The 17,514-nt window shown below is 39.9% G+C and overlaps 1 protein-coding gene and 1 non-coding gene across 4 annotated transcripts in view; both read left to right on the top strand.

Annotated features, from left to right (window-relative positions):
* LOC145984144 (solute carrier family 41 member 1-like) overlaps positions 1–17,514 on the top strand; it is a 215,095-nt gene that overhangs the window by 78,512 nt on the left and 119,069 nt on the right. The gene's annotated exons all lie outside the window — the stretch shown is intronic.
* TRNAT-UGU (transfer RNA threonine (anticodon UGU)) lies at positions 8,205–8,279 on the top strand. Its single transcript has one exon. It is a non-coding gene; the product is annotated as a tRNA-Thr (tRNA).

The raw sequence follows: 17,514 nt of genomic DNA, 5'->3' as shown, positions 1-17,514 counted from the left end.
GGTGGAGTAAAGCGGCTGGAGATTGGTGCTTATCACGTCCACAAAGGACAAGATTTTTAATATGTGGCGTCCTACCTCCATACCTCAACAATCCTTCACTGCATGTTACAATATGTGCAGGTGTTAGCTTTATCTTTTCCCATATGCATGTATGAAGGTCGCCCAATTGCAAGTGCCTTCCCGATGGCGTAGTGGTAGCATCGTCGCCTTGTAATCAAGGGGTCCCAGGTTTGATACCCGGTGGAGGTACATAGTGGTTCGGATCCCACTTTAAACTGTAGGTCCAGTCCCGATTAGCCTTACTGTGCATAAAGTGGACTTAAAACACCAACTCAACAGCAAGTGAGATTTTAGTTCTTTTTCCAGGCATGGTTCATAGGTTCGAAAATGTGAACATGCAGGAGTAATAGTTAGGGACATTGAATTTTCGCGATGCGCGAAATCGCGAAATGTGAAAAAAAGATTCAATTTTGAACATTCTGCACGTAACTACACCCCCAATGATGAAATATGCATGAGTTTTACTCGCGAAGTAATGCGAAATGTGTACTTTTCCACGAAATGAACGCTTTTTCGCGAAATAACCGTGAAATATCATCAAATTAAGTAGAAAACACGCAAAAACCGGCAATCGAGGTTGCGCGCGCAAACTGTCGATTTGTAACGAAACGTTTGCCTAAAGTTTCCTACCACTAGCAGCTGAAGAACGTTTTATCTTCGATCACATCAGGAAGACTCTGCAAATTGGGATTTCCCATGCACATAATCTCAGTTCGAAAACTTCGTTCCCTGTCAAGCTGCATTCCTTTCTTCCCCCGAATGTCTACTCAACTTCCAGTTTCATTGAACTTGCTAGCTGTAGCAGCGATAAGATTAGTCGGTTCCCGCACATCAAGGGAAACAATGGTGTCATTGGTGTTCAGTCATGAATGAATTTTGTTTGTCATCATGTGATTTTTAACATGTGTTTGTGTATGTGCAGTAGTGATTATTTTATTTGTTGGACAGCAAGGATATCCTTTAAATACATACAATGAATAAATCACTTGAGATATGCAATTTAGAAATGAAGTGATTTTGTGTTGATGTTTTCTTTTTCGTTGGACAGCTAAGTACTTGTGCATGTGTACAGTGTATAAAAATGAAGTAGTTTATCAATTTATAGCTCTTTTGTATGTTGTTTCCTCTCATAATGAAAAAGTGTGTGCAATTTTTTTTTCACCGCTGGTATATACCGCTGATCTAACATTTTATTTACCGCTCTCCTCAGTTTTTATTTACCATAAATTTGTGTCCCTAGTAATAGTTCATGGGTTACATATCCGCTTTGTCGGTTCAAGTAAGTGTCCCAGTGCGTCACTAGATTGTGGGTACCCTGAGCGAGGAACGTCCATGGTTGGCTGCGGAACCAGCTTTCAACGGCGTCCCGGACCTCAGGATTGTTGGCGAATCGGCCGCTTTTTAGAGCTTTTTCAGTAGTCCAAAATGTGGTAGTCGCAGGGCGACAGGTCGGGGAAATAAGGAGAGTGTCCGAGGATCTCCCGGCGGAAGCGCTCTGCAAATCTTGACACACTCTTGCCACTGCACCATCTAAACTCTGTGCATCGTGACATACACTCATTTGAATACGACCTTCATACGACGATAAATTTCGGCTCCATCAACATCTTCGGCCGTCAAAAATTGAATAACTGCTTGCCGGGCCTGCTTGGACGAATCCATGTAACGACCGTACATAAGCCCGGCGACAGTTTAAGTTTGCAGCAAATTTTATGCATTAATCCCCGCGAGAACGGCACTCAGAATCTTCCGTGCCAGTCTCGCCTCAACCACCGAGCTGTTTATGTCGCAGACAATGAGAAAATAGGCAGTATTGCAGCGAAACTATATTCTGCGCGCACGTTTGGTTCTATATATGCGAGAAGTTGCTGCAAACTTAACCTGTCGCGGGCTTAGTCAACTTGCTCCAGAACTTGTACGTACACAGCACTAGCACTTGCAGACGATAACAACTTTCGTCCTGGAATTCCTCGTTAATGACTCACGTCATGACGTCACAGCTATACATCCAGGGACTCTATTCCGTCCGGACATTCTACGCCATCTACGACGCAAACTCAAAGTTCGTGTACTTCAACAACGACGCTAGTGCGCAGTTAGAGAATCGGTTAGTTCATTGAACATCCAGCCTAACTATTGGCTATTTTGGAAGGAGCAGGAATGGGTTTAAGTCCTTGCCTTGAGTCATTCTGAGCCAACGGGTGGATAGGTACCACGGCTTCCCCTGAGCTGATACACTTCCGGAGATGAGGCCTGCTCGACAAAAGGTTTATAAAAGAATCTTACTTTCACTTGGGCGACCCTTATATGTACAGTATGCATATAGCAATGGACTGTGGCTTGAAATGAAGGTCATTTGCACAAAGGCATTGTAGCATAACACTGCCATTCTTAATTAGCGACCAACAGGAACTAGGCCGTGACCTACTTCACTGCAAATGAAATTTAACGTAAGCACTTTAATGTAAAATTCTTGATTAAGTAAATACAATTAATTGTTCCAAACACTGCAACAGCATACGAGTTATGAAAGAAGGTTTTTGTATCAGTTGGGAGATCAATATTCAGACATAACATTAGCTACTTAATCGAACATGTTAGACGGTTAGACCTTGTTCATCTCCGATCTGTAATTTATGAACACGTTTGTGGGTTGCCTAAACTCTGTGCCAGAGCGACGCTTTTCAGGATAATAAATCGATGCCTCCGAAGTTGCAGCTCTCCAAATCCTATTTTCATGAGTCGGTGACCGAGCGCGTTGAACGCTGGAGTCACGCTTCCGTCACCGACGGTCCCGGGTTCGAGTCTTGTCGTGTGCATGAGTATTCATCCTCTGTGAGCCTACCTTCATAAATTCCATCTAATTATCATTCATTTACTTCATTAGCCTAAAGAGGCAGACAATCGACGTAAAATATGAAATATATCAAAGTATGTACTATTTTTTTGACTGGAACGCGCGAACATTAATTTGAAATTACCATACGCACAGAAAAGACAGCATCGACCTCTCTGTTCATCTTCCAACTGTGTAAACAGGCCTTAGGTGACCGACTCGTATATTAGATTGATTGATTGAGTTGGTGTTTTAAGTCCACTTTATGCACAGTAAGGCTAATCGGGACTTGGCCTACAGTTTTAAAGTGGGATCCGAACCACTATGTGCCTCCACCTAGTATCGAACCCGAGCCCCCGCTGCAGGGTGTAAGGAGTGGGGTGACCTTCTGGTAAGACACCCAGAAGTCAACCTCACTTCCCCGTTGTACATCCGGTAGCTGCTTCTTGCAACGAGGCTCTGGCGACTGGATCCACGGCCAGGATAATTTATCTGTGGAATTCTGTTGTTATGTGTTTGTCCTTGTGTGTGCTGATGACTGCTTCTTTACGGCCTCAGCTTTTAATAGGTAAGGATAATTTAATCATCGAGACAGTATAGTTTTAGTTCTGTTTAAAAATAGAGTTAGGAAGTTTTTAAGAGACCTATTTTATTTCCTATTAGAGGCCTGTCCTCAATTCTGTTTTAGTTCAGGGGCTTATCCCGCTTTGTTTCAAGGGCAAGAATACCCTCCGTTCTGATATGCCAATAATGCATTCGACAACGTTGCAGTTGGTCGTCATGAAAATCCGTGGCTTTCCAAATGCGCTTCCATTGTGTGGTTGTCCATTTCCTTCTATAGTCCTATCATCGTTCCTATTCGTCATTAACCAAATGTTCGACCAACCAAAGAAATAACGAACGAAACATTATTTCATATTCCAATCAAGTAACAGGGGTCCCGGATTCGAATCCCGGCCATGACATGGATATTTGTGAGTGTCCATTCATCAATTTCATCATATTATCACTCGTCTCCATCTTCGCAAATTAGCCGAAAGTGGCACAAAACGAAGTAAAATAAAGCAAATCAATCAATCAGTCAATCCAATCAAGTAAAAATAAAAATTGAATTTCAAATAAATGGTCAGAATAACGACAAGCTAGTATCAGCATCACTACAATTCAGTCATATACAAAACGCTCACTAGACAAAGGTGACGTTGAAACTTGCATGTGTGGTTGTGTACATAGCCTATATGTTTAATTAGGTCATTTATGCCTCCTAAATCAGTGGCGATGAGAATAAACGGCGAATTCATGAATAAAATTATGACACGTACAAACGCAATGGCACTTGCCTTCCTTATCCCAGGATTTGAACCTGGGACCCTTGTAGGGATGGTACCAAGGTCAAGACGGGCTTCTAAGAAAGGCGACGACGAGACGAGACCCTTCGAAACGAGATGAGCCGGAGAACAAGAGAAACCTCTGTAAAATGAAGACGAGACCGACACTTAGAATTCGAGACTCTCGGTCTTGTTCGAAACTTTGTACCTGATTATTGATAGCTAAGTCACATATTTTGTTTATAGTATTGCAAAGGTAAGCCATTGGTGGCAATGCTGCGTGATTGCCTTTATATTCAGCATCAATCCACGTTTTTCTAGTGGTAGTAGCGTCGAAATGAGGCCTTAAACAAAATACACGTTAATAAGAAAAGTTGTTTGCTTCTTGAACTCCATACTATGAACATTTGTGTAGTAACACGCTGTATATGTCATCCTATATATTTCTAGTATGTAGACAAGACCGAGATACTCTATGTGGTCAGAAGTATCCGGACACCCACCTGAAAATAAAGTACAAGTTTGGGCAACCCTCCATCGGGAACACTGGCAATCAATACGGTGTTGCCCCACCCTTAGCCTTGATGACAGTGTTCACTCTCACAGGCATACCTTCAATCAGATGCCGGAAGGTTTCCTGAGGAATGACAGTCCATTTCTCACAGTGCGCCAAAATGAGAAGAGGTATTGATGTGGATCGGTGTGGGCTAGCAGGAAGTCGGCATTCCAAAACATCCCAGAGATGTTCTATGGGGTTCAAATCAGGACTCTGCGCAGGCCAGTCCATTAGTGGGACGTTGTTGTCGTCAAACCACTCACCAACAAGCCATGCAGTATGGACGGGTGCTCGGTCGTGTTGAAAGACATAATGGTCACCCCCGAACTGGTCTTCGACGGCAGGCAGCTGAAAGCTGTTAAAATGTCAACGTAAGCTTGTGCCGTGACATTGCCATGTAAAGCAACAAGGGGGCCAAGCCCCCTCCAGGAGAAACATGACTACATTGTAACCCTACCACCTCCGAATTTCACTGTCGGCACTATAAAGGCTGGTAGATGTCGTTCACCAGGCATTTGCCACACCCATACCCTACCATCGGATCGCCACATTGTGTACTGTAATTCATCACTCCAAACAACGGTTTTCCACTGTTCTATGGTCCAGTTTAGACGCTCCTTGCACCACACGAGGCAGCGTTTGGCATTTGTCTGTGTGATGTTTGACGTATGGGCAGCTTTTCGGCCATGGAAACCAAGTTGCCGCACCTTGTGCCAAACAGTAATGGTGCTTGGAGTAGATCCTGATGCAGTTCGGAATTCCTGTGGCGATGGATGATTGACGATAATGTTGTACGACCCTCTTCAACACTCGATGGTCTCTGGAGGTGAACATGGGAGGTTGGCCTGCACGCTTTTGGGTTGTACATATCCCTTCACTATAACATTGGAAACATTGGACAAAGGGATGTTTAGGAGGGTGGAAATCTCACACACAGACTTCCTACACAAGTGGCACCCAACCAACTGACCACGTTGAAAGTCTGTGAGTTCCTCAGACTATCCCATACTTCTGTCTCACACTGCCTGCAGACTACTGAGTTCGCTGACTATGTGTTCCACGCGGTAGATAGCAGTACTGTGTCGCCCTCTATGATAAACACACGTTTCGCGGTGTGTCCGGATACTTTTGATCACATAGAGTATGTCCGATACGAGATCGAGGTTTGCCCTCCGAGATCGAGACGTGAACGAGACATTTTTTTCAATTCGAGGCAAGATCGAGAACATTCTTCCAACTTTAAACAAAACCGAGACATTGCCAAGTCTCGTCTCGTCTCCTCTCTATATCATCCCTAGATACCTGGCTTCGTAGCGTGAATGGCTAACCACTCTGCCATAGAAGCTGGCAGAAAAAGAGAGCAGTGGATCATTCGCATACACATGTTAATCTTTTTAAAAGTAAGTAATTTTCCAAACACTTCGAATTCTTCCCGAGTACGCCACTGCTTATTCGTAAAATGTCTATTTAATTGTACGGCAGGAAATTTGCATTCGGTATGCCTCCTTACTTATAACACAAAAACATTCTTGACTAATTGACCTTTATGATACTGTGCCAGTACTACCCAAGTTTCTATTTATTTACATGTTGCCAAAGCCACGCATCAAGTTTACGATAAATTCAACTAAACGCCAAACTAACGTAGATAATAGTTCAGTGATTTGTTAGTTACAGTATATTGTACTGTCACGGACACTTCTGGGTTATAACAATTCCGTTAACTTTCAATGGAATCGTTAAAACACAGAAATGTCCATGACTGTACACAGGCACGTATCCAGAGGGGGGGCTTAGGGGGCTCGAGCCCCCCCGAAAGTTTTAGGTTTACACTAGATAAAATGAGGTTTTTGGTTTCTTGTGGTGTGAAATAAAATAATGTGACAATAATTTAAGAAGATAAATAATTATCGAGGCAAGACGGAGAATGTTCCGTAACTCTGTTATTGATAATAGCACGTATCCAAGATGGGGCACAAGGGGCTCCACCCTCTCCCCAGGAAATTTTTCAGTTTATGTTAGATAAAATTAGCTTTCTGGCTTCTTGAATAATGTGAAAATAATGTAAGGAGAGAAATAATTATCGAGGCAAGACGGAGCATTTTTTATACCACTGTTATTGTTAATAGCACATATCCAAGGTGGGGATGAGATGGCTCGAGGCCCCCCCCCCCACCTAAGGAAATTTTTAAATTTACACTAGATAAAATTAGATTTTTGGCGTCTTGAACAATGTGAAGATAATAAATTTATAAACCTGAGAGAAATAATTATCGAGACAAGAAGGAGAGTGTTCTATAACCTTATTATTGTCAATAGCACATATCCAAGGTGGAAATCAGGAGGCACGAGCCCCCCTTCAGGATTTTTTTCTGTTTACACTAGATAAAATTAGGATTTTGGCTTCTTGAATAATGTGATGATAATTTGGGAGAAATAATTATCGAGACAAGACGGAGAATGTTTTATAACCCTGTTATTGTTAATAGCACGTAAATGTCTACATAGTACATGTCCTGTGTATATCAAATCGTAAGGTGTTGCCTGTATAGTGAACAAGCACAGAAAATATAGGAGAGAGAAGAAAACTGAAGAGCATTCCCACCGGTTGAGGAATTTTTTTTTCTGTGGTCAACAAGAGCTACTACTTCGAGGTGACAATGACAGTGGCCCAATAAGGGAGATTTCACACCGTGTTGCCTGAAGATTAGGTTTGTGCGGCCTTTTGTGTCGCTATGGTGTGAAACGTTGCTGCTGATTGGCCCATTCCAATCGACATGTATCGCGTGTCCCTTCGGTCTGAAACCTTCCTAAGACTTGAAAATCCAAGTCACAAGGATGGAAAATTAGGGCCTTGTTAAGGTTAGTTGTGAAGGCAGGCAGACGACAGTACCATAAAGGATCATGTCCAAACCTGCAGGAAGAACGCATCTTACTTCAATCTCCAATACTGAATGATAAAAACTTGTGGTGAGTTGATTTTAAAAAATGTGTCAGAGATAAAGAGAGGCGTGCCCAGGATTTTCGGAAGGTAGAGGGGTTACGCATACTATTTTTGGTGGTCAGTCCTGATTTTGCCATTTAAAAAATAAAAGGAATACTGGGTAAATTGGGGTTATGACCTCACCAACCCTCCCTTGGGCAGGTCACTGGAGATAAATGAGTAAGCATTTGATCATACTGGGAGACAAAACATTAGATGTGTTGGGAACGGAAGCGTTTTCATTGTGTATTAATTGTTTCGTGATCCAGCCGTATTCGAGAAGACTTCCTTTGTTTCGTGCCAATATATGACAACACAGCGGAAGCTGTGACAGGCATTTTTGATCACTTGTGAGTGCTAAGGCCTGAATTTGAACAATTTGGTGGGTTTCGGCTTTTATAAGAGCTGCAAACATGGAAGGACAAGACACGTTAGTGTGGGGCCTCCCCCATGGCGCAGTGGTAGCGTCATTGCCTTGTAAGCAAGGGGTCCCGGGTTCGATACCCGGTGGAGGCACAAGTGGTTCGGATCCCACTTTAAACTGTAGGTCCAGTCCCGATTAGCCTTACTGTGCATAAAGTGGACTTAAAACACCAACTCAAACCAAGACACGTTAGTGGTGTTCAGGCTCGTCCAGTTCGCAGCCCACAATTTGAATCTCGCGTTGTCGAGTGGATTGTTCATCCCGTGCATGTGTAAAAGCTTCGTAAAAACACTCAAAGGCACCATAGATGTTTTTTATGCCTGATGAGAAGAAATGGACAAACACTCATACTGAGATGGTTCCGGCACACAATGTTAATGCATGGAAACAGAGGAGTCAAGTGGTAATAAAATGTTCCGATTTCACGTTCTGATTAAAATGACAGCCTTACAGTGGCGACGATTTAAGGGATAGTTGCTCCCCATTTTTTATTTTCTTGCCTCAACATTATAGCCTCTTAATGTTAAGCCTTGTCTACCAAGAGAAAGTAAACTTTCCTTGCAACGCCCTCCGCAACTCCCCCCCCCCCCCCCGCCGTTTTGGAACCCAATTGCCACCACTGGTCTTGAACATACAATTGTGAGGTTCTTACTATACCCCTTAAAAATGGTGTTGAGCCCCTCCCGAAAGGAATTCCTGGATACGTGCCTGACTGTACACGTAGTCTACACATATAAACCCACGAAAAGTTTCGGTTCTAATTTCCTGAAGGCACACCCCCCCCCTTTTTGCCACTTCTTGCCCCCTCACTATGACCTCTTAAATGTGAAAATTTAAGCAATTCTGATGACGAAATTAGTTCATGGGGCTGTCAAAACGTTTGATACATCTATACAGCAGAGAAATTGTATCTAATACCGATACACAGTAGCAGCAATTGGGTGCCAAATCTGGGGCGGGGAGGGGGGAGGACAGTTTCATTTTACTTGGTAGACTAGGTTTAGCATTAATTGGAATCTTCCGCTTTTGAACTTTCCAAACGTATTTTCTTCTTATGTTCATTTTCCAAGTCTTTAGTAAATTGCTTAAAAATATGAACGAAATAAACTACTCAGTTTATATAAGTTGGTTTTCTTCGTGCATTTTCACAAACCACATAGTTACACTACAGTGGAACCACAAGCAAAAGGACCTGCGCAGAACCGCGTGGCGTGTGCATCGTACACGCACGTGTAGGGGAGGGGAGGGGGCAGAGTGGAGCAGGCTTCCTTATGGCGCGAGTTAAATGGATGTAGGGGAAGATGCGCGAAGGCTTCTGGCCGAAGGTTCTTTGTTTGTCGTCGCTCTATACCATATTTACATTTCATTCTGCCGCAATTTTCTTCTCTTGTGAACATTTCTCGAAGTAGTCAAACCTTGGAGAAATGTGTGGAAATGTCTGTATGACAGTGAAGCAGGTTTGGGGATGCTTCCAGTAATTATCCATTATTGGTGGATGGGATTCCATTTTCGCCCTACTTGGAGCACTGATAACTAGATTTTATTTGTTTGACTTTTTTTTATCCAGTGTACAGTCAGCGGCAATAAAAATGGGACACCTAGATCCTGAAATACTCGCTTCTCTACAATGCGTTGTGTGTGTTGCCTACTTTACGGCGGTGGTAGAAGTTGCCATTGAAAATTTGCTATTAAAATCCACTTATCGCCGTAGAGTTAGACAACTCACATAACTCCTTGCAGGGAAGCGAGCATTTCAGGATCTAGGTGTCCTATTTTTATTGTCGGTGACTGTACAAAGAAAGTGTTATTTGTGGTATGTTTCAGAAATACCTTAATTTTTATTTCAACTGCTGCATACTATGTCAATTCAGGAATTTCATGAGGATGGATTTAACTGAAGGGGATTATGGCTTCTTTTTAGTAGAATGTACTGTACAGTGTGGCCATAAAATCTGGAACTAATGGGAGAACTGATGAACAGCACATTTCCTTGATGTGAAACGTGCTCTAGTCTGAACACACCTTCTCAGACGAATCAACACGTTTACTTGAATTCTCAAAATGTGTCGATCCATAAGAGCCGTTGCAGTAGCAATCCTTTCCAGGAAATGGTCCAGATCCCGGATTTTCACAGCATACACCTTAGATTACAAAACCCCCTATATGGCGAAGTCGATGGGGTTGAAGTCAGGTGACCTTGCTGCCCATTCCAATCCAACGTTCGGGAAACACGTCATCCAGCCAGTCGTCAGTGTCATAGCTCACATGTAATCAGAATAAAATAACGTCATTGGTTTCAGACTTTATGAAAACCCAGTATATTGCCAAGTTTTCGTGTATCTGATTGATGGATTGATTTGGTGTTTTAAGTCCACTTTATGCACTTGTGCCTCCACCAGGTATCGAACCCGGAACCCCTTGATTACAAGGTGACGACGCTACAACTGCGCCATCGGGGAGGCCCGTGTATCTGATGAAAGCTTCTCTTTTTAAATGGAGTTGGGTCGCAACTACCACTACCCCTCCTACACCACTCATGCCACTTACATTTACAAACTTTATTGGAAGCAAAATCGGATGAAACACAGCGTTGACACTCTTTGAAGCAGAAGAGAGCGTTATTTGGAGACGGATCACTGGTTAATAGTAAAGCTGAATCGAATTTTAAAAGCTTGAAAAGTTGAGGTCAGGCTCGAAGTTCTCAAACACTCATTAAAACCCTCGAATGTTCTTGGGAAACTTTAAGCTTAGTTGTCCCCAATCTTCACTCCATATATTAAGGGTCTGGATTTTCCTGTCAAATATTTTATCCCTGATTACAGTAAAAGCCATGGTTTGATAATGAATGTCATAATCTAATAAAAATAAGAAATCAGGCTAGACTTAGGTGGTTAAATAACTCTGATGATACAAATCTAAACAATTATAATAGAATAAAGCGAGAAGTTAACCGCACGTTTAGAACTAAAAAAAGAGATTACTTGAAAAGCAAAATTAACGAAATTGAATCAAACAGCAAAAATAAAAATATCAGAGATTTATATAAAGGTGTAAATGAGTTTAGAAAGGGGTGGAAACCTAAGTAAACTTGATAAAAGATAAAGACTGTGATTTTCTAGCTGACCCAAGCGATATTCTAAATAGATGGAAGAACTACTTCAATGACCTTTTAAATGTCCATGTAGGAGATAAATCATAAGTAAATGAAGTACACACAGCAGAACCTTTAGTTCCAGAACCTAACTTGACTGAAGTTAAAGATGCTATTAAAAGGCTAAAGAATAACAAAGCACCTGGCATTGATTTAATACCAGCTGAGTTAATTAAATATGGTGGAAATTCATTAATATGTCAAATTCATAAATTAATTTGTTTAATATGGAATAAAGAAGAAATCCCTCAACAGTGGAAACAATCCATAATTGTTCCTGTGTTTTAAAAAGGTGATAAAATGAACTGCAATAATTAAATTACCGTGGAATTTCTCTACTCTCAACAACATATAAAATATTATCTAACATTCTTTTAACAAGACTAACCCCATATGCTAATGAAATTATAGGTGTTTAGATAATTATCAATGTGGATTTAAACGTAACAGATCAACTACAGATCAAATTTTTCACATCAGACAGACACTTGAAAAAAAGTGGGAATATAATCAAAATGTCCATCAGCTATTCATTGATTTCAAAAAAGCATATGATTCGGTCAAAAGAGATAAATTATATAATATATTAGTAGAGTTTGGAATACCTAAGAAGCTTGTTAGTATGATAAAAATATGCACCAGTGAAACACAGTAAAATTCGTGTGGGTATTAATATGTCTGACAAATTTACAATTCATGATAGGTTAAAACAAGGAGATGCATTATCTCCATTGCTCTTTAATTTTGCCTTAGAATATGCTGTTAGGAAGGTAAAAGAAACTAAAGAAGGACTAAAATTAAATGGTGTGACTCAGTTGTTAGCATATGCAGATGATGTAGACTTACTGGGGGATGATGAGAATACAATTAAGAATAATGCTAAAATATTTTTCAAAACTGCTAAAGAGTTAGGTTTGGAAGTTAACAAAGAGAAAACTAAATACATGCTTACAGGCCGAAACCAAGTGTTAGGTAATATTCCAAATCTAATTATTGATAACAACTCGTTTGAACCAGTTACCAAGTTCAAACACTTAGGAGTAATATTAACAAATGAAAATTATATTAAAGAGGAAATAAAAAGTAGGCTTAATTCAGGAAATGCGTGTTACTTCTCTCTTCATAAACTTTTGTCTTCTCGTTTAATATCTAAGAAACTAAAAGTTAAAATATACAAAACAGTAATTTTGCCTGTAGTATTATATGGATGAAAGAGGAACATAAATTGAGAGTATTTGAAAATAAGATCCTTAGGAAAATATTTGGACCTAAAAGGGATGAGGAGACAGGTGAGTGGAGAAGGTTACATAATTTAGAACTACATAATTTGTATTCATGTCCAGATATTATTAGAATGATTAAATCAAGAAGACTTAGGTGGACAGGCCATGTGGCACGAATGGGAGAGGAAAGAGGAGTTCACAGGATTCTTGTTGGGAAACCTGATGATAAGAGACCTGTAGGAAGGCCAAGACGAAGATGGAGGGACAACGTTGAGATGGACCTAAGGGAAATCGGTAGGGATGGAAAAGAGTATATAGATCTTGTTCAAGATAGGGAAAGATGGAAGGCCTGTGTTGCTGCAGCCATGAACCTTCGGGTTTAAGAAGGCTAGAGAGTTAGTTAGTTAGTTGATTACAGTAAAGATAGAAGTAATCATCATAGGATTTAGTCTTATACTTTTGATTTGTTAGAATATTTAATACCTACAACCGGTTGCCTACTAGAATTCAATACTATCTCTGTGCTTATTTTTTTCTCTCTCATCTATAAATTAATCATAAATGCATAGCCGTGACGACCTCCGTGGAGGAGTGGATATATAGCGCGGTACGCGGTCACCCTTCAATCAAAATTGGCAGAAAAGCGAAGTAAAATAAACCAAATCAATAGACCAACAATAAAGCATTGTCATAAGGATTTGTATTGCCGGTCTGCCTACCCTTAAAAAGTGCTCCTGTAGTGGGAAATCCACACGAATATATATAGACACACACACATACAAACACATATGCGTGTGTGTTGGGGTGGAGTGTTTGTCTTCTGTTAATTGGCATCATCGAGGTCCTCTTAGGCTATAGTACAAAATTAGGTAGGCTATACCAAAAATTGTATTTGTATTTTGAATTCTACTTTGAATCCATATTTTCTTCACATGTGTACTAGGTAAATTAAAAAATACTATTTCCTTTGGAAAGTGCATTAACAGTCAGCCAAACGCATTCAATGGACTGAAGTGTTATCTTAACGTTCTTTTGAAGTTTTGAGAAATGCTTGAATACGGTAGCTTACCATAACAACATTGAAAATGCAATCCCATTAAAAGAAACATAAAGATTGTGCAAGGAATGTTAACTGAACCAGAAAGAACTGGTTGCATCACGAGGATTGTGAGAAAATGCCATTTTCCAAGATTTCGAGAACAATTCCTGATTACCAACAATTTTTTCGCCTTGTTAGATCTTGTTGCTACAAGTAGTAAGAGAATTACTATTGTGAATAATACATCTTAAACATTTGCATTCCATTGTAAACAAAACTTATCAAACCGTGCTCTATCACATTATACAAGAATTTTGTTCATACATAGTCGACATAAGAGTGTATTTTTCAAAATAGTATATTATTGAAAGAATAGAGACTATGAAAATGAGATTTTGTAGTTTTAGAAGCTTTGAAAATTTAAAGTTTTCCAACTTAATTTACCATGACTTTCGATCTTGGAACTCTGTTAGATAGTTTTACATACTAATAATATGCCACTGTACACCTCAACAGTGGCGTCAACTTTTGAAAAACATTGAGTGAGCTGAACTCGGAGTAGCTTCTTTTGTTCCTTATCCAGAAAATGCAGGCTTTTACGTTTAAAAACTTTTTCAGGCAATTTCAGAGAGGAATACATGAATATTGCCTTTTTTTAGTCAGAAATGATGAAAAATCTGTCGATGTTCATCAATTTTAGTGCTTATTTAGTATTTTTCGGTACTTTCCGGTAATGTTTTGCCTGCCTATTTTGAAAGGTTTTGGTACCTATCGAACCTCATCCTGGATATAAGCTCTTGTCCTCTCTTACTTTCTTAATAACGATGTGACCACAGACAGCGTAGAACACTGAAAAGTATCATATTGGAGATGTAACAAGTTTATTTAAATATTTTGATAACACTCAGCCACTGAGAACTCTTTAAGTGTATTATGATGAAACATTTTGTTTTCTTAAGCGCGGGAACTTTATTTCTAAATAAATATAATAACACTCAAATTATTGGGTGGGCTTAGCCCCAAGAGCACATGTAAGTTGGCGCCTTTGCATCTCACAATTAACTGTTAGTGTATTTCCTATAGGAAAATACATAATTCAGAATCCCCTCATGGTTGAACCTGAGGTCCGGACCACATTTTATGAATCGATCTCGAAAAAGATCAATACGAATATGTGTGCCAAGTGCCATTGAAGCGTCTCTCTCTCTCTCTCTCTCTCTCTCTCTCTGTGTGTGTGTGTGGTGTGTTTGTATTCACATTTTGGCCATTTTTGACATTTGTGTGGACTGCATATTTTGAGCTTATGATAAGCAACTCATAAAGTTCTTATGTCATCAGTTGCATTATAATTCTTAAAAAAAAACAAAAAAACTTTGAAGTATCTATATTGCGTTGTTTAAGAAGAGCAAGTCATCAATGTTGTGAAACCAGTACCAGCCGTAAATTTCGTACGATATTAGCTGAAATTCGGAGAGGAGTTAATTTTCGCATATGACTAGAGAAGGGTACTCCTGCATTTGAGTACAATCAGGGTGAAAGTTTCAAAATGGCGTATGAACTGATTTATCCTATCTTAATGTAGGAAACTTCGAGTTTTTGCTTTAAGTCCACTTTTTTTAATAGATAGGCTAATCGGGACTATGTGCCTCCACCAGAAATCAAGCCCGGGACCCCTTGATTACAAGGCAACGTCATTACCACTACGCCATCGGGGAGACCCAAATATAGGGAAATAAACTTGCAGTTATGTGGCCGTTTTCTCAGTAGTAAGCATCGTGTCGCCTCGATCTGGTGACGCATGTGAAGTGAATTATTTTTTAGAGACTGGAGGTGCCCTTGTCGCTTTGGCCTAAAAACTGCCTAAAAAAACAAGACTACTGTTAATAAACTTTTAAAATATAATGCCTAGTTAAGGAGGAGAAGGGGACAAAGTCGATAATATTTTGCCTTCTATTACTGCCGTAGATATTGGGTTTTTACGCTGAAATTCTTATAGCAGCTTACCTCCTTGGTCAGTTGATCTTGTGTTCCATTTGACACAAATCGATTCACACTTCTCAAGATGGCGTACGAAAAAAAAAACACTTTTCTTCACCATGCAACGACCATAGTCTACATTTTCGTAGAAAAGGAAACGAAAATCCAAGCTGTTTTAAGGCACCACTCGAGTTACAAGTTTCTAATAAGAAATTTGTATGCTTGGTTTAGGACGGGCATAGGGTTTAAATTAGGCAAAGTTCCCAATTTGTGGCTACGATAACTGTAGCAACATTAGAAGTTTTGAGCTGTCATACAACGACTAGATAACTCGGACAGCTGATCTGGTATTGTATTTGAGCTTTTGCGGACGAAAATATTTTTTTTCCTACGTTACAGGCATTTCAAATTCTGTTGAAATTTTCAAACCTCTGTTTGGTCTACATTATTAAGTAAAACAAATACGTGTTTCGAAGCAATTAAGCGTTAATTTTGTAATGGAAGTTTAAAAGGAAAAAAAACTATAGCAAGTTAATGGGGAGGAACAGATGGCAAAAGTGGAGCGGTAAGTCAACCACGTTCTGACCACATCAACTGTCCCATAATTATATCTATTGATCTTAAAAGTTTACAGTAGCCATGTTCTTCGAAGGGCTGTTCTGGAAATCAGAAAGGCAATTCAGGTGTTCTGATACTACCGTACTTTATATCCTTTTCATTTTCATCGACAGGTTCCTTTCCAAATACTTGCATTCTATTTTTGTGATTTGACAGCAGAAGATTTAGAAATAAATCTTGGGTAGGCTCTTAATTTGTTGTTGTTATTGTTGTTGAGTTTGTTTGCAAGTCCAATTTATGTACAAAAAGGCTCATAGCGACTGAACCTACAGTTTAAAATGTGAACCGAACCCCTACGTGCCTCCACTGGGTATCGAATCCGGAACCCCTTGATTGAATGATTTGGTCTGTTTTACTTCGCTTTTCAGCCACTTTTAGCTAATTGCGAAGATGAAGATGAGTAATGATATGATGAAATTGATGAAGGGACACTTAAAAAAACACCAATGCCCAGGCCGGGATTCGAATTCGGGACCACTGGCGTCGTAGCACGGTGTGCTAACCACTCCGTCACGTAGGTGGGCGGTATTTCTTGATTACAAGAGGAAAACATTATCACTACGCCTTCAGAGAGATCTTGTTTCTAATTTGTATTATTTAATAATCTACTATTTGATAACGATTGTTTCATAAAATGTTAATATTTCTTTCAAAATATGAATTCTACAATGAAAATCTAGGAATATTTCAAGAACGATGATTTTTCAAACAGACCTGTGTAATGATGATGATAACGACGATGATAATGATGAAGAGCCGCGGCAGTTCAGTCGGTAGAATGGGAATTTTCTGTTATGGTCCCAGCATAAACGGCTCTGGGACTGACCTGGTCTCTCAGCAATCTCATTAATGGACATCTGGGACCTCCATTAGCTGTAAACGCGATCGGAGCTCGGTGATGACCACATCACCTTAACTATAACTCCCACATACATTCGCGGCATGGAGAAATTCACAGGGGAGAACTTTATCATTTAGCAAATATAATAGTAGTGGTAATTGTTTTTTTAAAAAATCTAATTTATAAATATGACAAGAACTTGGCCCAACCTATTTTCAACCAGCAAATTAGAATGATAAAATAGGTTCGTATACCTAACATGTAATCTGCAGGTGTCTGTAAACTATGAGAGCATGGCTTGATATATATGTTAATAATTTATACCATAAGTCTCCATTCTGAATATCTGTTTGCACTTCTGAGTTCACAATCTACTGTACATTACATTAACTACAGTTATTTTATTTCACACATTGGATGGCCGCAAATGCAGCCCAAACTTATTTGAAGATCCACCTCCCAAGATCTATGAATAAAA

This window comes from Lepisma saccharinum, chromosome 2 (assembly GCF_977018435.1).
Source record: "Lepisma saccharinum chromosome 2, izLepSacc3.1, whole genome shotgun sequence".
Classification (NCBI taxonomy): Eukaryota; Metazoa; Arthropoda; class Insecta; order Zygentoma; family Lepismatidae; genus Lepisma; species Lepisma saccharinum.
The sequence above is the reverse complement of the archived record's forward strand: the minus strand, read 5'-3'. Positions and strand labels throughout refer to the sequence as shown.